At 52.5% G+C, this 20,156-nt stretch overlaps 1 long non-coding RNA gene across 2 annotated transcripts; it reads right to left on the bottom strand.

Moving 5' to 3' along the window:
• Positions 1-1,801: 1,801 nt before the first annotated feature.
• Positions 1,802-19,376, bottom strand: LOC125626992 (uncharacterized). 2 transcript variants are annotated; one of them, XR_012666078.1, is made up of 3 exons: positions 18,015-19,376; positions 10,740-10,905; positions 1,802-5,314 (listed from the first exon to the last, which is right to left on the bottom strand). It is a non-coding gene; the product is annotated as an uncharacterized LOC125626992 (long non-coding RNA). The 2 variants fall into 2 exon arrangements; XR_007353907.2 differs by having other exon boundaries at positions 1,802-2,492.
• Between the last annotated feature and the right edge of the window lie 780 nt (positions 19,377-20,156).

Here is a 20,156-nt window from a genome sequence, read left to right as displayed (position 1 = left end):
GGGTCTGTAAAAGCGGCAAAGAGTCCCGTGGCACCTTATAGACAAACAGACGTATCAGAGCATAAGCTTTCGTGGGCGAATACCCATGTCGTTGGATGCACGTAGTGGAAATTTCCAGAGGCAGGTAATAAGGTAAGTGATCGTTTACAGCACCGGCTCCAGCCAACGGGCCTCTGCCTTGGAGCCGGACCTGCTCCATTTGCTCAAGAAGAATGACCGGCTCCGTCTCATCAAATGCGTACGTTGCTGTACCCAGCTGGGTGCCAGTAAAGCTGTCGCAATGCAGCCATGCCATCTAGTGTTTTTACTCTCCCGTTTCTACAGCTGGGTCTCTCACAGCCCCCAGAGACAGCGTGCATATGCAGAGCTATTCCAGCTATCAGCGACGAGATGGCTGTCCATTCACAGCTGTTATGTGCGCGTGCTGGATCAGTGGGCTGAGTTGAAATTGCATTTCCAACTGAGCAAAGATCAGCCGCAATGCTATGATGCAGAACTTCTGCATCAGATGTATTGTGGCCCTGTGAATAAACTGTATTTACAGTTTCTAACACCGATTCTGCATGAATTCTCCAGAATCAACAAACTGTTCCAACTGGAATCTGGTGGTAAAGCCTTCAAGATGCTGGACCCCCTCCTGTCTTTCTTTCGGGGTCTTTTAGCGAGAACATTGTTTCCAAAGAGCATCCCTTGTATTGGACGCTGAACTCCTGGAAGTCAACTTGAGTGACGCAGCCAGTCACTTGCCACTGTGCGCTGTTAATTTCAGCGCAGTGTCCACGATCGCTCTAGGAGATGCAACGCTTGACAAAGCTGTTCAAGAGGGTATAAAGAGTAGATGCTGAGAGTTCCTTCTTGAAGTGGCTAACAAGTGCAGTCGAGACAACGAGCGAATATTGACCTATGGAACCCTGTCGTCCCTTCATGCTTCAGCCACCATTCCAGAGGACAAGCTTCCATGCTGATGATGCTTGTTAAAAAAATAATGTGTTAATTAAATTTGTGACTGAACTCCTTGGGGAAGAATGGTATGTCCCCTGCTCTGTTTTACCCACATTCTGCCATATACTTCATGTTACAGCAGTCTCGGATGATGACCCAGCATATGTTTGTTTTAAGAACACTTTCACTGCAGATTTCACAAAACACAAAGAAGGTACCAATGTGAGATTTCTAAAGATAGCTACAGCACTGGACCCAAGGTTTAAGAATCTGAAGTGCTGTCCAAAATCTGAGAGGGATGGGGTGTGGAGCATGCTTTCAGAAGTCTTAAAAGAGCAACACTCCGATGCGGAAACTACAGAACCCGAACCACCAAAAAAGAAAATCAACCTTCTGCTGGTGGCATCTGACTCAGATGATGAAAATGAACGTGCGTTGGTCCTCATTGCTGTGGATGGTTATCGAGCAGAACCCGTCATCAGCATGGGCGCATGCCCTCTGGAATGCTGGTTGAAGCATGAAGGGACATACGAATCTTTAGTGCATCTGGCATGTAAATATCTTGTGACAACGGCTATGACAGTGCTATGAGAATGCCTGTTCTCACTTTCAGGTGACACTGTAAACAAGAAGCAGGCAGCATTATGTCCTGCAAATGTAAACAAACTTGTTTTTCTGAGCGATTGGCTGAACAAGAAGTAGGACTGAGTGGACTTGCAGACTCTAAAATTTTACATTGTTTTATTTTTGAATGCAGTTATTTTTTGTACATAATTCTACATTTGTAAGTTGCACTTTCATGATAAAGAGATTGCACTACAGTACTTGTACGAGGTGAATTGAAAATACTATTTTTTCTATAGTGCAAATACTTGTAATCAAAAATAAATATAAAGTGATCACTGTAGACTTCGTATTCCATGTTGTAATTGAAATCAATATATTTGAAAATGTAGAAAACAACCAAAACTATTTAAATAAATGTATTCTATTGTTTAACGGTGTGATTAATCACATTATTAATCGGGATTAATTTTTTTAATCATGCCATTAAGCGCAATTAATTTTTTGAATTGCTTGACCGCCCTAGTTCTTTTGTTAAAATAAAGACTCAGTTAGCCATCAAAGTTTGTCTAAACGTATAGGATTTTCTTTAGCAAGCATGATTTTTAGAGAGACTCTTTACTGAAACATTGAACGGATGTTATGTTTCTGGAATAGCGCACTGGAATTCCACTGTGGGTCAGAGTATTTTCACAAAATAGGCAAGGATTGCTGTTGGGCAAAGTCTGTTTTTTGGGGGGGGTATATTTAGCCTTGCTACCGGAGGAGCACCAATCATTTGGGCATAAACATGCAATGCAGGACTGAGTCAGCACTGGATGAGACCGAGAAGAAGGTTCCCCGCCAAGGGTCGCCGAGCAGAGGGCCAGCCCTGGTGTTGTGGTTGTTACTATTCTGGGTCTTGTTGTCACTGCCACGGGTTCTGGCCCGCTCGTCCTCCTGCCGTTTCTTCAGATAGATGGGGTGGGTGCTCTCAGTGACTGGACCTGGGGAGAAGCCAAAGCCTGAGCTCCAGGAGCAGCTCCTCGTCAGTGAGCTGCATGGCTGCCGCCATGTTCCTCTGCCCCACCGCCGCCACAGCGTTTCCTACACGCCCCGGCTAACAAAAAACCAAGCATTGTCATCCCCACGTCACGAAGAATCTGGGATTCAAGTCCATGCAGCAAACACAAGCAGCCTGAAGTGATCGGGATACAGTGACAAGGAGGGGTGGTGTGGTGATGACGGAGGTTGCGGAAAAGCGAGAGCAATCTCATTGCCAGTCTCTTAAAGACTTGGGGGGGGGGTTTCTCTGTAAATCCTCCAGATGCACGCAAATGTTTTTGTTTTATACCTCTATCTTTACGGTTTTCCACCGAAGTGCTGTTGAAGAAAACCCCCTAGGTATTTAACCTGTCCCTGTTTGCTGCAGCGGCTATCTGGCAGAATGGGTACAAGTTACAACGTACCTTTTTGTTGTGTGCACTTTAATGCTGAAAATACATTTTATGGAAGTTTTATAAAAACACCCCTTTTGAAGTGTGGGGCTTCTTTGGGATTGGGCTCGTTCTGAAACGGGATCAACTTGTTTTGGGGCTTGTTTTGAAAGCCGGGTCACTTATTTAAAGCGTGAGTTTCGGAGTGCCTGACTGCTGCTCTACCCACTAGATTTGACAGCCCATGTCCCAGTCACTGACAGCTTGCTCGTGTGTTCTTGCAAGGGTTGCTTGGGGGGGAGTGGGCAGTGCACGCTGGTGGTTGAACTGGGATTGGGCAGCAGTCACCCACAGGGGCCTGATCTGCTCCTCCTGGTTTCTTACTGCGCCTCCTGTTCTGGTTTTGTAGGAGTGCTCGTGACATCCCTGGTGTAACCCCACCAAACTTGTTACACCAGAGGTGCATTTGGCCCCTTTTTAGGGGAAAGAGAAACAGGTGGCTTTGTAAATAACAACAAATCTGCATTGGCTTTGCTAATTAACTGACCCGGACAACTTGCAAGTGGCAGAGCCCCCTAGTAGCTCCCCCTGGGCGTGGGTGGGGAGAGCCCCAGGCAGTGGGACCCCCAGGCTGCTGGCCTAGCGGCTGGCCCCTTTCCTGCTGGCAGAGGAGAACGTGTTCTGCGCGGCTCTGGCGTCTGCTCCTGAACGTTCTGGTTTTGCCGTAAAGGGAGCAGTTGCATCATGTTCTCCGGAAGCAGCCGGACCCTGTGCCAGCACCTGTTTGCCTTGCAAAGCAGGCCTGGGCCAAACGCTGGCAAGCAGCGCATGCCAGAGTCACAGGGGCCGAGAAAATACAGCCTGGCGCTGAGAGAACAGGGTGAAGGAGAGGCACGTAGCTTGGGCCCCTGGGGCAGCGGCTGGGCGACAGCCTGAGACGGCGACTTTGAGAGCTGCCACGGTGGTTCCGGAGCTGTCTTTATATGAAAGGAGCTCCTTAGATTAACAGGCCGGTGTGGTTTGGGTGGGGCCCAGCTGGGGAACGGGGTCGTAGGGCAGGTAACGGCAGCTACTCTGATCGAGAGGCAGGATCCCTGCATCTGATGGACAGACCTGTGCTGTGTGCACGTAGGGCAGAGTTGCCGTACTCGAGGTTCACTGGTGGGGGCTGGGGCTAGGCAAGGGGCTTTACTGTAGGGTTGCTCAGAAGGGCCGACTAGCAAATACCGGCTTCTCGTTGCACTCCGGAGTTTGTCACTGGGGCTAAGGTTGGGTTCTGTGGTTGGGGCTCTGCTGGGGACTAGGGCTGCACGTGCTAGTTGTTTTTTGTAGGGTTGCTCCTGAGGACTGGGCTTCTGCCCCCTATTGTTTGCAAAACAAAAAAGCAGCATTAAAACTTGTGGCTTTTTGGGGCGGGGGGAATGAACATTGAATGGAACGGATTGTCGCCTACATCCAAGAAGCCATAAGAAGGGTCATGCTCGGGGCCTGCCAGCCTCGCTAGCACCTCCTCCTGGCTCCACGCCTCGCGCAGGGCAGGGTCTCTCCCTCATGTGGCCGGGTTGGGGCTGGCCGTTCAGCAGGGTTTGAAAATGCAGCTTGTAAGATCAGCAGCCAGCGTACCTAATGCCTTCCTGTGCTCTCCGGGCCGGACGGGGTGCATGCGTGCCTCTGTGTGTGTCCACGCTTCCTCGAGACCCCCAGGGGAGAGGTTTTGGGAGCAAAAGTTCAGACCCTTTCTGGGCCTCCTGAGTTTCCGAGAAACCTGAATTCCACTCTAAATGCTGCTTGTATAAAACCATGAAGAAAACCATGTTTTGCTGAAGCGCGGCAGGCTGGGGGGCAGGGAGGGGGCGAGTCAGTAGCCCATGGAGCCATGCCTGCTCCTAGCCTGCTGGGGATCGGAATGGGGAGATGTGCAGCACCCTTATAGCAATAAGCGCATCCAATGCCCTTCTCACCCCACAGCTCTGCATAGACTCAACTGAACTGAGCCTCACAGCCGCCCTGGGAGAAGGCAGATGTTGCTAACAAATGGCCTGGGTGTATCCGCTGTCCTGTTCCTGCACGTGCTGGTGACACAGAATTTCACCATGAGACAGTAGGGACGGACTTTACAGCCTCCTGCTTTAAAAGCACATGGTCCCCATGTGCAAAGTGCATCTTCATGAGCACTATGTAGGCCCTATGACGTAGAGGTGAGATCAGCCCTGGTTCCATCCAGTAGGGGGCAGTTGTGCAGATACAGACTAGCCAGTTCATTTCACTGTTATCCCTGCTGACAGGTAGGGAAACTGAGGCACGGAACTTAAGTGGTTTGCTTAGGTCTTGCAGTGAGCCAGTAACCGAGCCGAGAATACACGCCCCTTCTTTTCTTATGATAAAGCTCTTACCTGTGCGGGACAAATGGGTAAACACCTGTGTTTAAACAAAGCCATGTCTCGTGCTATGCTATTACACAATGTTTGGCAGCTTGCTTGGGAGCGACACCATGTGCATGGTGATGTGCTCCACCCTCCCAACCCACCGTCTTATTTATTTTTGCTGTGGTAGCTGGATCAGCAGCTGGGGTGGTGCCAGATCCCATGGGCCAGGTTCTGCTCTGTTACACCTGTGTAAATCTGGAGCAGTGGGGCAGGGGGAGGGTGAAAATCTGTCTCTCTAAAGTGCTTTGGGCTCTTAGGGGGAAGGTGCTCTTGGGCACTGGGGTTGGCATTACGGTGCGTGCCACACATGCAAAGCAGCTGGCCTGAGATGGACCCGAGCTCTGCTGTGATAGCCCCAGTGGGCTCCCCCTCTCTTGGCCTTCACACTGAGTGAGCAGCCCAGGGCTGGAGCCATCCCAGCGTGCTGGGATTCCCTCCGAATCAGTCCTGCTTTCTGGAGGAGAAGGTAGTGGTGGGAGGCTGCTGAGGTCACAGCATATTGGAGGAGACATCCGGATGGAAAGCAAGGCTGGTCGGTATCTCTGGGCTCTGGCAGATGGCAGAGGGGTAGTGAGGCTGCACAGAAAGCCGGGAAGGGGTCAAGATATATCAAGGATTCCCCAAGCAGTAGATATTGGTTCTATGTCTTCTCTGCTGGGGAGAGGACGATTCCTAACTGTGCTACATGTGAGGACTGTGTTGGAATCGCAAGCTCTCACTTTGAGTGAATGTGTGGGGTGGGAACTAACAGGGTGTTTCCCTGACCCTGCTCGCAGGCTAGGGGGCTCCCCAGAGAAGCAGGAGGTCTGAGTCGTTCTGGAAAGAGCTGGTCTCGAACAAGGTGGGGTGAGTTGTATCTCGGTGCCTTGGGGAGCAGCCTGCTTTGTCTCTTTCTGGTTTTGGTTACTGTGTGTCTGTCATTCTGGATTCAAAGAATAAAGGCAGTGCTACACTGCAACCTTCCAGCAGGAGTATTTGTTGTAATCTAACGTCTCTGCATGTCTGCCCCGAACTCAACACTCACTCATGAGCAAGGCTGGATAGTCCCTTGGTGGCGACATATCTTCCATGCCACCCCTCCAGTGCAGTCGTAACAGGGCAAAGTGGGTATAGAACAGGGGTGTCAAATATGCAGTTATTTTCTGCGGCCCACCAGCTCTCCATGCCCCCCCGCCACTCCAGCGCTTACCTAGAGCGGCTCCGGCCTGGTGCACACCGGGGACAGGGCAGGCTCCCCACCTGCCTGCCCTGCCCCTACGCCGCTCCGGGACCTGGGAAAGGGGGGGCACAGGGGTCTGTGTGTTGCCCAGGCCGCGCCTCCAGGTACCTTCCCCGAAGCTCCCATTGGCCACGGTTCCCTGTTCCCAGCCAATGGGAGCTGCAGGGGTCAGTGCCTGGAGGCGTGGCCAGGGCAACACACAGACCCCTGTGTCCCCTCCCCTCCCTGCCAGGTCCCGGCCGCTTTCCGGAGCGGCACGGGGGCAGGGCAGGCAGGCGGGGAGCCTGCCCTGCCCCTGGTGCACGCCAGGCCGGACCCACCCCCCGAACCCCTCCTGCAGCCAAACCCCCTGCCCTGAGCCCCCTGCTGCACCCCACACCCCTCCTGCACCCCAACACCCTGTCCTGAGCCCCCTGATGAACCCCGCACCCCCCCTGCACCCCAACCCCCTGTCCTGAGCCCCCTGCCGCACCCTGCACCCCTCCTGCACCCCCTGGGGGTAGGGAGGGGGCGGAGTGGCGGTGGGGATTTCGGGGAAGGGGTTGGAATGGGGGCAGGGAAGGGGTGGAAAGAGGTGGGGCGGGGCCTCCTGGAAGGGGTGGAGTGGGGGTGGGTGGGGGACTCAGTGATGCAGCCCTCGGGCCAATCTACTCGTCCTCAGGTGGCCCTCGTGGTCATTTGCGTTTGAGACCCCCGGTAGAGAACAACACCAGGTCAGAATGGCAGCACAGTGGCAGTACAGAGCGGCAGAGACGAGTTGGGCCCTGCAACATTTTAGGCCCTTGCTCTAAACAAATCCACCAGCCTCTTCTTGCCTGCGCCAGGCCGGAGCTGCGAGGCGCTGTCGGTGCTGCACTTTCCCTACAGCCCCGAGCTCTCCCAGCTGCAACAACAGCAGGCTTCCTGGCTGGCAGGACAGAGGGCTTGGTTTCCTGTTTTGTCCCACACAATTCTGAGGGTGCATGGACCCGACCGTCCATGCCAACAGCATCTCAGCCGGGACACGCTGGGTCCGACCCTGCCTTCGGTTTGAGACCAGTGCTAAATAACAAGCAAGCTGGTCCGTTGCAGGCCGGAGTCCCTTCCGCGCTCACCAGGCTCGGGCTTGGGGGGTCGTTGCACAGTGACTCTAGACAGCTCAGGGTGGCAGCTCCTAAGGCAAAGAGCATCCCAGCGTCGGTGTGTGTCCAGCAGCCTCCCTACAGACTCCCCGTTAGAGTCAATACAGCCCAGGCCTGCCTGCTCTCTGCCACCCTTTGTCTGGTCTGCTTGCACTTTGGGGCAGGGACTGTGTCTGCCCAGTGGGGAGACAGTGTGGCCTAGTGGATGGGGCACTGGATCAGGACTCAGGAAACCTGGCTTCTGTTCTTTGCTCTGGCACTAGCCTGCTGGGTAATCTTGGGCCAGTCTCTTGGGCCCAGATCAATGGGAGTTTGGTGCCTAAATACCGCTCAGCAGCTGGACCTGAGCTGCGCTTCCACTTCCTCACTTGACAGATGGGGATGACAAAGTGCTGTCAGGATTGGCTGATAGGAGAGCTGGGGATTAGCATGAGTTCAGGGGAGACCTGCGGGATTTACTGCGACGTCAATAAAAACCAACGGCAACCGTCTGCGGGGCCCGTAGCGCCAGTCCCTTTCCCTGGCGCGCAAAATGCTTTAAAACCAAATCTTAGAAGGAAAAGTTCAATGCACCAAATTGGAACGAAGGGGGGCGGTGTTTTCCTTTCCTCGATTTCACAGCATGTTCCAGCTGGTGTGGCGGGAGCTGTTTCTGCCTCCAAGCCTCTCCAGCTGGGAGCTATTTGCTGACTGGGAAGGGAGGGGGGGCTTATTCTGAGCACAGTATGTTACTCTGTCCCCTCCCCACCCCCTAGCAGCGTCAGCAGAGGATCAGAGCCCCTGGAGTAAACAGAACAGGCAGCTGGAGAGCAGTAACAGCGGGACGTCAGGGAAACCCGAGAGTCACCCACTGTCCCCTTCTGCCTGCCAAGGACCAGTAGTTGCGCGAGTTCCCAGCACTCACATGGGTCACTGGGTCCAGAGTGGGGGGTGGATTCACTATTGACTCTTTAATCATGTACCTGCCCTGCCCTACCCGCTCCTGGGAGCTGACACATTCTTGGATGCCATCGCTTGGCCCGGGGCAGGCTGGGAGAAGGGGCGAGGGGGGGGTGACTGTGCGGTTGATTCTGGGACAAATATTTTTCTGCTGGCTCTCTCCTCCCGTCTGTTTATGTCACAGCTGCAGCAAGGTCCTTGTGCCCAGTTGTTTTCACCCTGGCTGTTGCCTTATGGGGCAATGGATCTCCGTTCCCAATGCACAGGGTTCCCCCACCCTGCAGTCAGCCCCTGACCCAGATTGCCTCAGCTGTTCCTTTGTGATCATGGCCCCCGCTAAAATCAAGCCCCAGCTGCTGGGGGGGCGGCTGTTTCGTGCTTAGGGTCCTGCGTGTTTGATGCTGAAGGTTCCAGGGTCAGTCTCTGACAGTCTATCTGTGCGTAGCTGGGGTATGTTACACGCACCCCGAACTGGAGCCCTCCTCTGTGCCGCTGCACAGAGGGGCGCAGGAGTGGCTCTCTGCTGCATGGCCAAGGAGCAGGACAAAGGGGGCTGTGTCTCTGCAAAGGAGACCAGGGCTGCAGCCCCATCCATCCCGCCAGAGAGCAGCGTCCTGCAGCGCCCGAGGAGTTGGGCCCAGCCGATGGCTTGACAGACCTGCCAAGTTGGTTCCCAGGGTCTGATAGAAATGTAGGACAGGACCTCCAGAGGTCATATCCAGCCCCCTATGCTGAGGCCAACCTAGACCATCCCTCACAGGGGTTTGTCCAACCTGTTCTTAAAACCTCCAGGAACGGGGATTCTAAAGCCTCCCTTGGCAGCCTGTTCCAGAGCTTCGCTAGCCTTGTACTTACAGTTTTTACTAATATCTAACTTAAATCTCCCTGGCTGCAGATGAAGCCCATTGCTTCTTGTCCTGCCTTCAGCAGACGTGGAGAACAATTGATCCCTGTCCTCTGTATAACAGCACTTAACAGATTTGAACACTGCTGGCAGGTTTCTCCCTCCCCAAGACTAAACAGGCCCATTTGTGGATTTTTAACCTTTCCTCAGAGGTCAGGTTTTGAAATCTTTTATCACTTTTCTTGCTCTCCTCTGGACTCTCTCCAATTTGTCCTCATCTTTCCTAGGGTGTGGTGCCCAGAACTGGACACAGGACTCTAGCTGAAGCCTCACCAGTGACAAGTAGAGAGGAAATGCTACCTCCTGCGTCTTACAGACAAACACGACTGTTCAGACATCCCCAAATGATACTTTTTGGTCACCGCATCGCATGGTTGACTCAGACTCGCTTGGCGATCTATTATCACCGCCGGATCTTTTGCAGCAGAACTGTAAACCTAGCCCGTTTTTCCCCCTTCCATAGTTGTGCCTATGATTTATTTTTCTTCCTTCCTAAGTATAGTACTTTGCACCGGTCTTTACTGAAGTTCATCTTGTTGCTTTCAGACCAACCCTCCAATTTGTCAAGGTCATTTGAATTCTAATCCTGCCCCCCGAAGTGCTGGCGACTCCTCCCAGGCTGGTGTCATCTGCAGATTTTCTAAGCATCCCCTCCACTCCATTATCCAAATCATTAATGAAAATATCGAATGGTACCCAACCCAGGACAGACCCTGTGGGGCCCCAGTTTGCCAGCAAACCACTGATCACAACTCTTTGAGTACCCGTTGCGCACCCACCTTACAGCCCCTGGTTCCCTATTTCCCTAAGGCGAACGTCCTGTGGGGCTGTACCATGCCTCATGGAAATCCAGATTTTGGTGAGGTGCTGAGCACTCGCATGGCCCCTGCTGTCACTAGGATTGTGCAGGGAGGTAGCCCAGAGCAGCCAGGCACTTCCATACCCCCTCATCAGAGAGATGAGCCTCTCTGGGGTGACCATGGCCTAGAGCAGACGCCAACACTGTCCCCTGGCTCTGTGTGAGCTTTGCCTCTCACCTTAGCTGACCCTGGTACCGGGCTGCTCACCAGCCCTAGACAGGAGCATTTCCCAGGTTATCTGAAGGGGAACCCTCCCCCTAGCTGAGCCAATAGCCTTGCTGAGCTCCCAGCGGGAGGTGGCCTATATCCCAGGTGTCTCTGCCCTCCTGCCTGCCCCCAACACACCCACCTGCCCTCTGAACTGTGTCTTGCAGCTGTGGTTATCCTGGATTACGAAGACCCTGGTCACAGCTCCATAGTGAAGGTTGAGTTGCATTTAAATCAAGGATCCGAGGCTGTGTCCCTACAGCACGTAGGCCCATGGGGTCCTGGGCCATGAGGGGGGCTCCTAGGTGCTAGGGGAATACAAATAATGAATAGCATTAATTAATTAGTAACATTCAGCCCTTCCAGCACTTTCCGGCTGAGGATCACAAAGTGCTTTACAAACAGGAATGGATTTCCTCTCACATTAGTAGTAGTAGAAGGATTTGTGTTACAGGGGTGCCAAACGGCCGCCTGAGAACTGGGCCCCAGGGTGCCAGGCGCTGCACAGACAGTCAATCCCTGCCCCAGAGAGATTCTGATCTCAACAGACCCCATCCATTGGGTGGGGGGAAAGGCTGTGAATGTTTGTGTGTGTGGGGGGGGGGGAAGGACAGGACAAAAGGCATGTTAATGTGGTGTGATTTCTGGGAGGGGATTGACTGAAGGAAGGGACAAGGGAAGGGACAGGAGACATTGACAGGAGGGGATCGGACAGGGGAGGGGAGGGAAGGAAGGAAGGAGGGGAGCACCGAGGGTAGGTGTGGCATGAGGCTGGAGGGAAGAGCCTGAAGGAAGGGGTAGGAGATGAGTGGCTATTTGGGGGGACAGTAGGTGGGGTGTGCGTGTAGGGTCAGCAAAGGGGGGGGTGCGTGTATGTGCACACGTGCGCAGGGGCAGTAAGGGGGGTGTCTGTATGCAGGGGCAGGACCCACTCTCATGGACCAGGCAATGGCAGGGTGGGCATGGGGGGAAGCTGTCACGGTGCAGGATGGTTTCCAAGGCGTTTGCGGTAGTCAATTCTCATGAGGTGCTGTGAACAATGCCAGGAGGAGCCCAGGGACAGGGCGGCAGGTCCCACTCCCGGGCCTCAGCCACGGGGTCAGGTTCTGCTCTCAGATCCCCCAGGGCAGCTCTGCTGACCTCTGTGCAAACAGGAGCAGAACGCAGGCCTGGCCCGCTCCATGCCCACACTGTGGAGTCTCTGCGGGGGACGTGCTCCATCGCTGGGGGTTCAGCGCTGGCTGAGGAGGAGCATTACGGCCACTCTCCCCACCAGATGAAGAACCTGATCCTGACTGGGAACCAGTGTCACATCAGTGCAGCTCCACTCCTGATTTACACCAGAATGAGGAGGTGGCTTGCTCCTGGGGCCAGATAAGGGGCTTGATTCTGAGCCTCCCCCACTCTGGTGTAAATAAGGCATAACTACACTGACAGCGGAAGGATTACGCCTGACTTCCACTGGAGTAACTGTGGGGAGAATCTAGCTCATTGAATTTAAAAATGATTTATCATCCGCCTGGAGAGGTGAGCTCCAGCTTGGTAGATCTCAGACCACGGCAAGGAAGGTGGTGGCCTCCTGCAGTAATCTGATGCCCTAGTGCTCTGCCTGGCCACCAAGAACCTGACCCAGACAGTAAATCAGACCTGCGTAGGTGGGAGGAATATGCTCTTGTTAAGTAAATCATTTGCCACTTTTCCACTGTCTTTACAAAAAGTTACAGATTCCAAAGGCTGAGGTGTTTGGATTGGGGCTGCAGATGGCTCCCACCTCTGAGTCAAAGGGAGCTCAGATGGGGCTCCCAGTCTTCTAAGATTCATGAAGTCATAGATTTTTAAGGCCAGAGAGGACCAAACAAATCTGATCTCCTGCATCACCCCAGCCAGAGAGTGGACGGAGGCCTCAGCCAGAAAACTGTGTCCAATCTCTCAGAAAGATTTGGACAAATTAAAGTGAGCCCAGAGGAGTAACAGGTTTAGAAAAACTTTTATCGATAAGAGCAGGAGTACTTGTGGCACCTTAGAGACTAACAAATTTATTAGAGCATAAGCTTTTGTGGGCTAGAACCCACTTCATCGGATGCATACAATGGAACATATAGTAAGAATATATATATATATATATATATATATATATATATATATATATATATATACAGATAAATTGGAAGTTGCCAACTTCTCTGTATGTATATATATATCTTCTTACTATATGTTCCATTCTATGCATCCGATGAAGTGGGTTCTAGCCCACGAAAGCTCTAATAAATTTGTGAGTCTCTAAGGTGCCACAAGTACTCCTGTTCTTTTTGCGGATACAGACTAACACGGCTGCTACTCTGAAATTTATCAATGAGGAAAGGTTTCAAAAAACTCTGGGTATGTTTAGTCTTGAGAAAAGCAGACCTGATAACAGTCTTCAGATATGTTAAGGGCTGTTCTAAAGAGGACAGTGGTCAATGTGTGTCCATGTCAGTTTAAGCCCATTACTTCTTGTCCTGCATTAATCTGCAGCAAGGGACATTTAGGTTAGGTCTAGGTTTACTTGGTCCTGCCTCAGTACAGGGGGCTGGACGTAATGTTCTCTCAAGGTCACTTCCAACCTGACACTTCCATGGTTATGACTTGTCCCTACAAGGGAAGTGACACTCTTGAGCCCAATAACTCATGGCTGAGCTCAGTGGATCTTTCGGTAAGATGGCCAGGGAGAGATTGTCACAGGTATCTGGGCAGTACGGATGCAGATAGGGATCTGCTGGAGCTTTCAGGGGTTCCGAGGTGCCGAACACCCCTAGAAATCACTAGGAGTTCGGCACCGAGGTGTTTTTGAAAAGGCTGGTAGGGGCCTACATTTAGGAACCTAAATTCCTTTGCATACCTGGCCCCCAGGCTCTGTGTAAAAGCAGCAAGATGAGAAATTCTGCATTTGACATTTCCAGCCGTTGAGGCCTAAATGTTCAAACGTGGTCATGGATTTGTGGGGCTTCAATGATTGGAGCCCAGCTTGAGGGGAGCCTGACTTGCAAAGATCAAGTGGGGGTTGTGGATGCTCAGTACCCTGGTTTGCCTTGGGTTGGTCAGCCAAATAAATGGACAAACCTAAAATCAGTGGGAGCTGTATGTTCCAAGACAGTCGGTTAGCATGTGTGTGAGTGTAATCTATATTATAACAATACAGAGCTTTTATCTAGCTCTTTCCATCAGTTGATCTCAAAGCACTTTACGTAGGAGGTCAATATCATTATCCCCATTTTACAGATAGGGAAACTGAGGCACAGAGATGCAGTGTCTTGCCCAAGGGCACCCATCAAGGCCAGAGCCAGGCACAGAATGCAGGTTTTCTGATTCCCAGTCCAGGAATCCAGTGCTCTATCATTTAGGCAACACTGCCTCTCTCAGGGGAGAGGTTGGTTCATCAGCAGAGCAATCTCTCAGGGCTCTTATGACACCTCACTTACTGCATCCACCAATGAGCCAGAGAAGCAGAGAGGTGAGTGTTGGAGCAGGCAAGATGAGGCTGGAAAACCTCTGCAGGCTGGCTGTTAGGGTGGCAATAGGCAGTGAGCCCAAGCCAGGGAAGTAGGCAACGGGCATCACAGAAACAGAGCATGAGATTGCTGGAGAATCACTCTGAGAGACGTTTGAGGCAGGGGTTGTATTTTGGCAGGCTCTCACACTTTTGTAGGGGTCTCGGTAGCTAAGTAACAGAGGATGGGTTGGCCAGTTATCAGTGTCTGTGCAAACAGCATTGCAGAGTCTCATGAGATTAGGTATTTCTCTTAAAGCCCCAGCTCCTGGAACCCTGTAATCACATGAGAATCTCAGCTTTCATTTAAAAAACAATTAAGTTTCTAGACTTAGAATCTATGGCCAAAGTTTTCCAAAGTGATTAGGGTCCAGCTTGTCACATGTATTTAGGCACCCAGCTCCCAACTGGAGTTAGGCACCTAAATACCTTTGAAGAACTCAGTCTAGGTCCCCAGTTTGAGACCTTAAAGGGACCTGACTTTCAGAACGTGCCAAGCAACAGCCTGCTGAAAATCTGCACCCTTTGAGATGTGAGCAACACAAGGTGGGAGAGATAATATCCTTTCCACCAACAGAAGTATGGTCCAATAAGACACAGAAAAGCTTTTGAGCTACCCTGAGCTCTTCTCCAGGGTTGGGAAAGATACTCAGTGTCACAGCTAAATACAAGGTAGAACAGATTGTTAAGCGTAGGAGTTAACACAGATGTTCCACCTTGTAGTTATCCGTGACACTGACTCCCTTTCCCAAACCTGAAAGCTTGTCTTTGTCCCTTCCACCCACAGAGGTTGGTCCATTCAAAGATATTACCTCATCTGCCTTGTCTCGCTCATATCCTGGGATCCACACAGCTCCAGCAACTCTTTAAGATGTCTCAAGTTGGACACTCAAGGCTTGTGGCCCGGACTGTCCCCCAAAATCTTTAGTCAGTTGTGAAAATCTTGGCCTATGAATCTCTGAATAGAGATCCTTGAAAACAACATTTATGGGGAAAAATGTTGTTTCTTGTTACTGTTATTTGGGTCAATGTTTCATTTTTCAATGGTTCTTTTTATGAATATTTTCACTGAAAAAATCAAATGAAATTAAAAAGTTCCTCTCTTCTTAATTGTTGTGAGGAACAGCCGTACCTTTCTGTGACCAGCTCTGAGAGCCACCTGTAACTTGGCTTTAACATTCTTCAGTTTTTTAAGGTTCAAGATACCTGCTTGTGTTTGGCTCCATTTTCAGGGTGAATTTAATGCTGTCAAAGGGCACCAGATTGACAACTCTAGTATTATTATTTGGCTTGCAGTAGTGCCTAGAGGGCCCCTTTGTGCTGCACGTACAGAGTGGTCCCTGCCCTCAAAGAGTTTACAGTCTAAGTAGGAAGGCGAAGGGTGAGAGGCATCCCTATTTTATAGGGGGAAACTGAGGCACAAAGAGACTAAGGCTATGTCTACACTAGGGACCTAGCAGCTGCACCGCTGTAAGAGCTCTCATGTAGCTGCTCTATGCCGATGGGAGAGAGCTCTCTTGTCAACTTAATTAAATCACCCCCATGAGTAGTGGTAGAGCAAAGCTCTCCCGCCGACATAGCCCGGTGCACACTTCCGCCGGTGAAAATTTTATGTCGCTCAGGGGTGTGTTTTTTCACACCCCTGAGCGTCATAAGTTTTGCCGACATAAGTGCTAGTGTAGACAGGGCCTAAGTGACTTGACCAAGCTCCCAAAGGGAGTCTGTAGCAGAGCAAGCTTTCCCCTGCTCCTTCCCAGGCATCACCTTCCCATGTGTCCTCTGTAGGCAGGGGATGCATGGGGAAATCGTTCCTTAGCCTCCTGTCTGAGGGTGTCAGCCAGGCTTCCGGTCAGTGGTGGCGAGATCACAAGAGTGATTTCTGCAGCTGCCGCGTGAAGTAAAACACGTGAATGCCTCACCTTAGTGAATGAACGAGCTCTGGCTAAGCCACCCTCAGAGCCAGGGGCAGCACCCATCAGCCTGACGCTGCATCTTTAAAAGTGCAAAGTGAGACAGCCACTGTTGCTAACCCCGTGCATTCAAAAACCACGAGTCAGCCCCTAAAACGTCATGACTGGCTTAAAAATAAGAAACGTGGGGTTCTTTTATGTGCCTTTCAGGGTCACATTGTCAAGCATTTTGCTGCAACATGGCAGCCTAGAATCGAGTTTAAAGGAAGCAAGCTGAGCGTCTCGCCTAGTGTCAGGGTTCCCGGGGCTCGGGCTTTAAGGAAAACATCAGCTAGCCCAAGCCCCAGTGGTAACAGCATGAGAGCTGACAACACTGCCAGGCCGTGGACCGTGTGGTTGTCACCACACTGAAAGCCACAATTGCTCAGCTGCCCAGCCACTTGAGGGGTACAATCTGTATCCCTCCAATGCAAAAGCACAGGTCCCCTACTGCTTGACCTAAAGGGGAATCTCCATTAGCGGTGTGGGGACTATGACGTGCAGCTGAGCAGCCCTGATTCCGTCCAGGGCTAGTGTGTCTATTGCTAAGGGTGAGCATCATCCCTGGCCAGAGGCCTGGCTCTACGGTTGGGCGTAGGATTGTGTAGCTCTGCTGTTGACAGGGGATGGGAGCAGCTGTGCGTAGGCAGTCACACCAACTGTCCAACCCGCAGACAGCACTGCCCTTCAGCTGCCGGTCCCTGTGCTTTGAAGTGGGTTAGTTCTGAGTGCGAGCCCTGGGGAACCCCAAGCTCCTGGACCCCCCCTTCATACGCTGCGTCCATCACGTCTTTCTTTCTTTCCACTCCAGCAGAAATCAGTGAATAGATTGCAGCAGCCATCCAAATGGGTTTGTGATCTACTTAATCCGTCCCTTTCAGAGCCCCCTGGCCCCACCCCCGGAGACCTTTTCACCCGCAGAGCGCTCGCTGCAGTTTATTTCTGCACAGACAAAAGCCCCCTGAGAAGACCAACTGCTCCTCAGCAGGGCCTTATTTCTCAGCCGCCTCCACATCACTAGATTTGTAGCCCTGCCATGCAGTGGGAGCCACACAAAGGAGCTCCTGCTCCCCCGCCCTTCCTTGTAAATGAGAGCCGCGAGGAAAAATACAGGAATTTTGTTCTGGTTTGGATGCCGGCCCTATTACCTGGCTGCCTGCCAAGGCAGCACTGTGCTGCAGAGGAAGGGGAGGAGATGGCAGCCCTGCTCCATGGTGTCATTGTTCCACTTGTGTACCCAAGTCTGCACTCACTGACCCACACACACATGTATCTTCATCTATACACAGGCATGCACACAGACGTACATCCACAGTTACACAGCTCCATCCATGCAAAGCCTTCTGCAGAAATAAATCCACTTGCAATGTGGTACAAACCGATGGGGGCTTGGGCAATGATGCACATAACTATGCATGCAAATGTGTGCACAAACATGCCTGGACAATGATTACACATGCAGGCTCATGTACCGGCACAGCGACACATGTATGCAGGCACATCCCTGTGCATTAATCAGTGCACGTGCCCACATCATACAGGCGGATAGGCATGTGCACGGGAAGGCATGCAAATGCTGGTCTACCTGTAAACGCAGGGACAAATATAACAACCAAATGCCCCTCATGCGCTAACATTACACACCCCTGGATGCATGCACACACTTATCCACAGTGACAGGCATGCAAGCACCTGTGCATAACTGTGTTTGCAAATGTTCCAGGCATGTGCATGCAGATTAATGCATTAATGTTACATACTCCCCATCTTGCACATACAGGCATATTCACACACACCCACAAAGCCCTGTGCGTAAATAAATGTGGATGCACACACGGTACAGACTGATGGCTATGCGTACAGTGATGCACATAAATGCTGGCATAAACATACCCAAATGCATGCGTGGATGAATATCCCATACACAGCTGCATGCACTCACCTGCAGACTACTGCACACACACACATAAATATCGCTGCCCACTGCGGGTGGTGGATCGGCCCTTGGAATAGAACTGGGGAGAAGACCCCGTTTGGCTCTGCTCCAGACCCCGGACAGAGGCGTGTCTATGTGGACCACCTTCCTCCCTGCTGCTTTGCCGTTTCCCTCACAGGCTCCTGCTCCGTGGGTGGAGAACACTAGGCGGCTACATGGCTGTGTTTTTCCGTGCCAGCCCTCGCGCTGGGTTCAGCTCCCTGGGCGTGCTGCTCCAGGTCAGAGCCATCCGGCGCATTCCAGGCCTTGGGAACAAGGCCAGGCAGCCCCTGCTCGGCGCTGGAGGAAGAGACCCGTGAAACAGCTCTGGGAGGAAATGCACCAGCTGCCTAGAAACAGCCAGGAGCCAATGCAAGCAGCTGAGAGGCGGAAAGCGAAAGAGAAGTGAAACCAGTATGCACGCTTCCTCGGGGGCTGCTTGGCCTTAGCCCCACCGTCACCATGGGGAAAACACACCTGGGGTACGCAGAACAGCTGCACCGTCAGCAGGGTGACCTCCCCCACCACTCCCACCAACGTGCCTCAGCCCCATCCTGGAGGCCACTTCTAGGGGTCAATGGGGAGTTAGTCTCTAGGGCCCATCCACGGCCCCTCTGCTGAGTTTCCTGCTGTCCATGCCACCATTTTGTTGTGTCCCAGGCCCTGGCTACCTGCTTGATATGTATCCAGAGGTGGCAGCCCTGACAGTTGCATCAGAAAGGGGGAGTCTTCAGCCAGGAAGTGGGGCACTGCCCGCAGGGCCGAGTCCGCAGCCAGAGAGCCCCAGCGTTCGGGAATCAGGTGTGGGGCTGCCAGCCTGGGGGCCTGTGGATGTGGCAGCCTTGTGGTGCTGAATATAGTGGCGGCAGGACACTGAGCGAGCTACAGTCGCTCTGCAGGGAGACGAGTAACCAGCTGCGAGGGGCTCAGTGCCGACAGAGGCAGGTGTTGGCGTTTGTGTGTCTGGGAGCTGATCAGTGACAGTGCAGCCCGGCTGGTGGGTCCTTCATGCAGTCGCTTGAACAATCGTTTTGTGGGGTGGGCGGAAGGAAAAAAAAATCCTTTCGGGTCTCCTTTCTCTAGCCGAAAGAAGCAACGGATAGCTCAGCCCCTGCCCTCTTCTTTTCCTTGACAGATCACCTCTGATCAGGGAAGTCTCTGTTGCTATAGGTGGAGGAGAAAAGGTAAAATAGGTGGAGGAAAGTGGGGATCCAAATGCCCGTCCCAGCTCATCTGTACAAGTAACTGAGGGTTGTGTCCTCATCCCACTTTTATGGGGTGCGTTTTGGGAACCCCAGCCAAGCTCAGGGCTCTATTGAGCTGGGCACTGCACCCATGCATGGTAAGAGACAGTCCTTGCCCTGAAAAACTTACAATTTAAGTAGGCAAGACTGCCAAAGGGTGGGAGGGGGAACAGAGGCGGGCAATGATTTACTCAAGGTCACAGCTGGGGCTAGAGCAGGTCTTCTGTGTGCCAGCACAGGGCTCTAACCACTTGGCTGTGCTCCCACGGAATTCAGTGCGAGCTGGATCAGACCCTCATGCTGGCTTTTCGGTTCTGGGTCAGGCCCTTGGGCCATCACATGCGGAAAGACAGCTGCTCTGCTCAGCAGTGCTCCTGGCTGGTAGTGCCTTGCTGCACGGGGAGAGTGGGGGGAATCACTTGCTGCCCTCCTAGTGACCGGGGTACGCCCTACAGCATGAGATCTGGTTGGCCTTATCCTGCATGGCGGCACCCATCCGAGCTCCCGGCTGGCGGTGCTGGAGCTCCCTTTGCCCTGCATTTAATTTGGTCCCTTCCTGCTTTTAAAAACCACAGTAAAGCTTCTGACTTGCAAGGGTTTTTAGGTCAGCCACATAGAAGGGGTCAGGCCCACCCGCGGGGTGTCCCTTGACCGGGAGTAACCAAAGCAAGTAACCAAAGTAACCGCTGTGCACTGCGCCCCGGCGTTATCACCGGCGCAGCTCCCAGCCCAGCTCACACGAGGGAGGAATTATGGTCCAGTGGTCTGTAGGTGATTAGATAGCGTCATGCAGCCAATCTGCAACCAAGCTAGAAGTGCAGTGAACCCAGGCCAAGCAAGCAGCTCAGGGCAAACTCTGCAGCCG

The sequence above is a fragment of the Caretta caretta genome, chromosome 25 (genome assembly GCF_965140235.1).
Source record: "Caretta caretta isolate rCarCar2 chromosome 25, rCarCar1.hap1, whole genome shotgun sequence".
Classification (NCBI taxonomy): Eukaryota; Metazoa; Chordata; order Testudines; family Cheloniidae; genus Caretta; species Caretta caretta.
The sequence above is the reverse complement of the archived record's forward strand: the minus strand, read 5'-3'. Positions and strand labels throughout refer to the sequence as shown.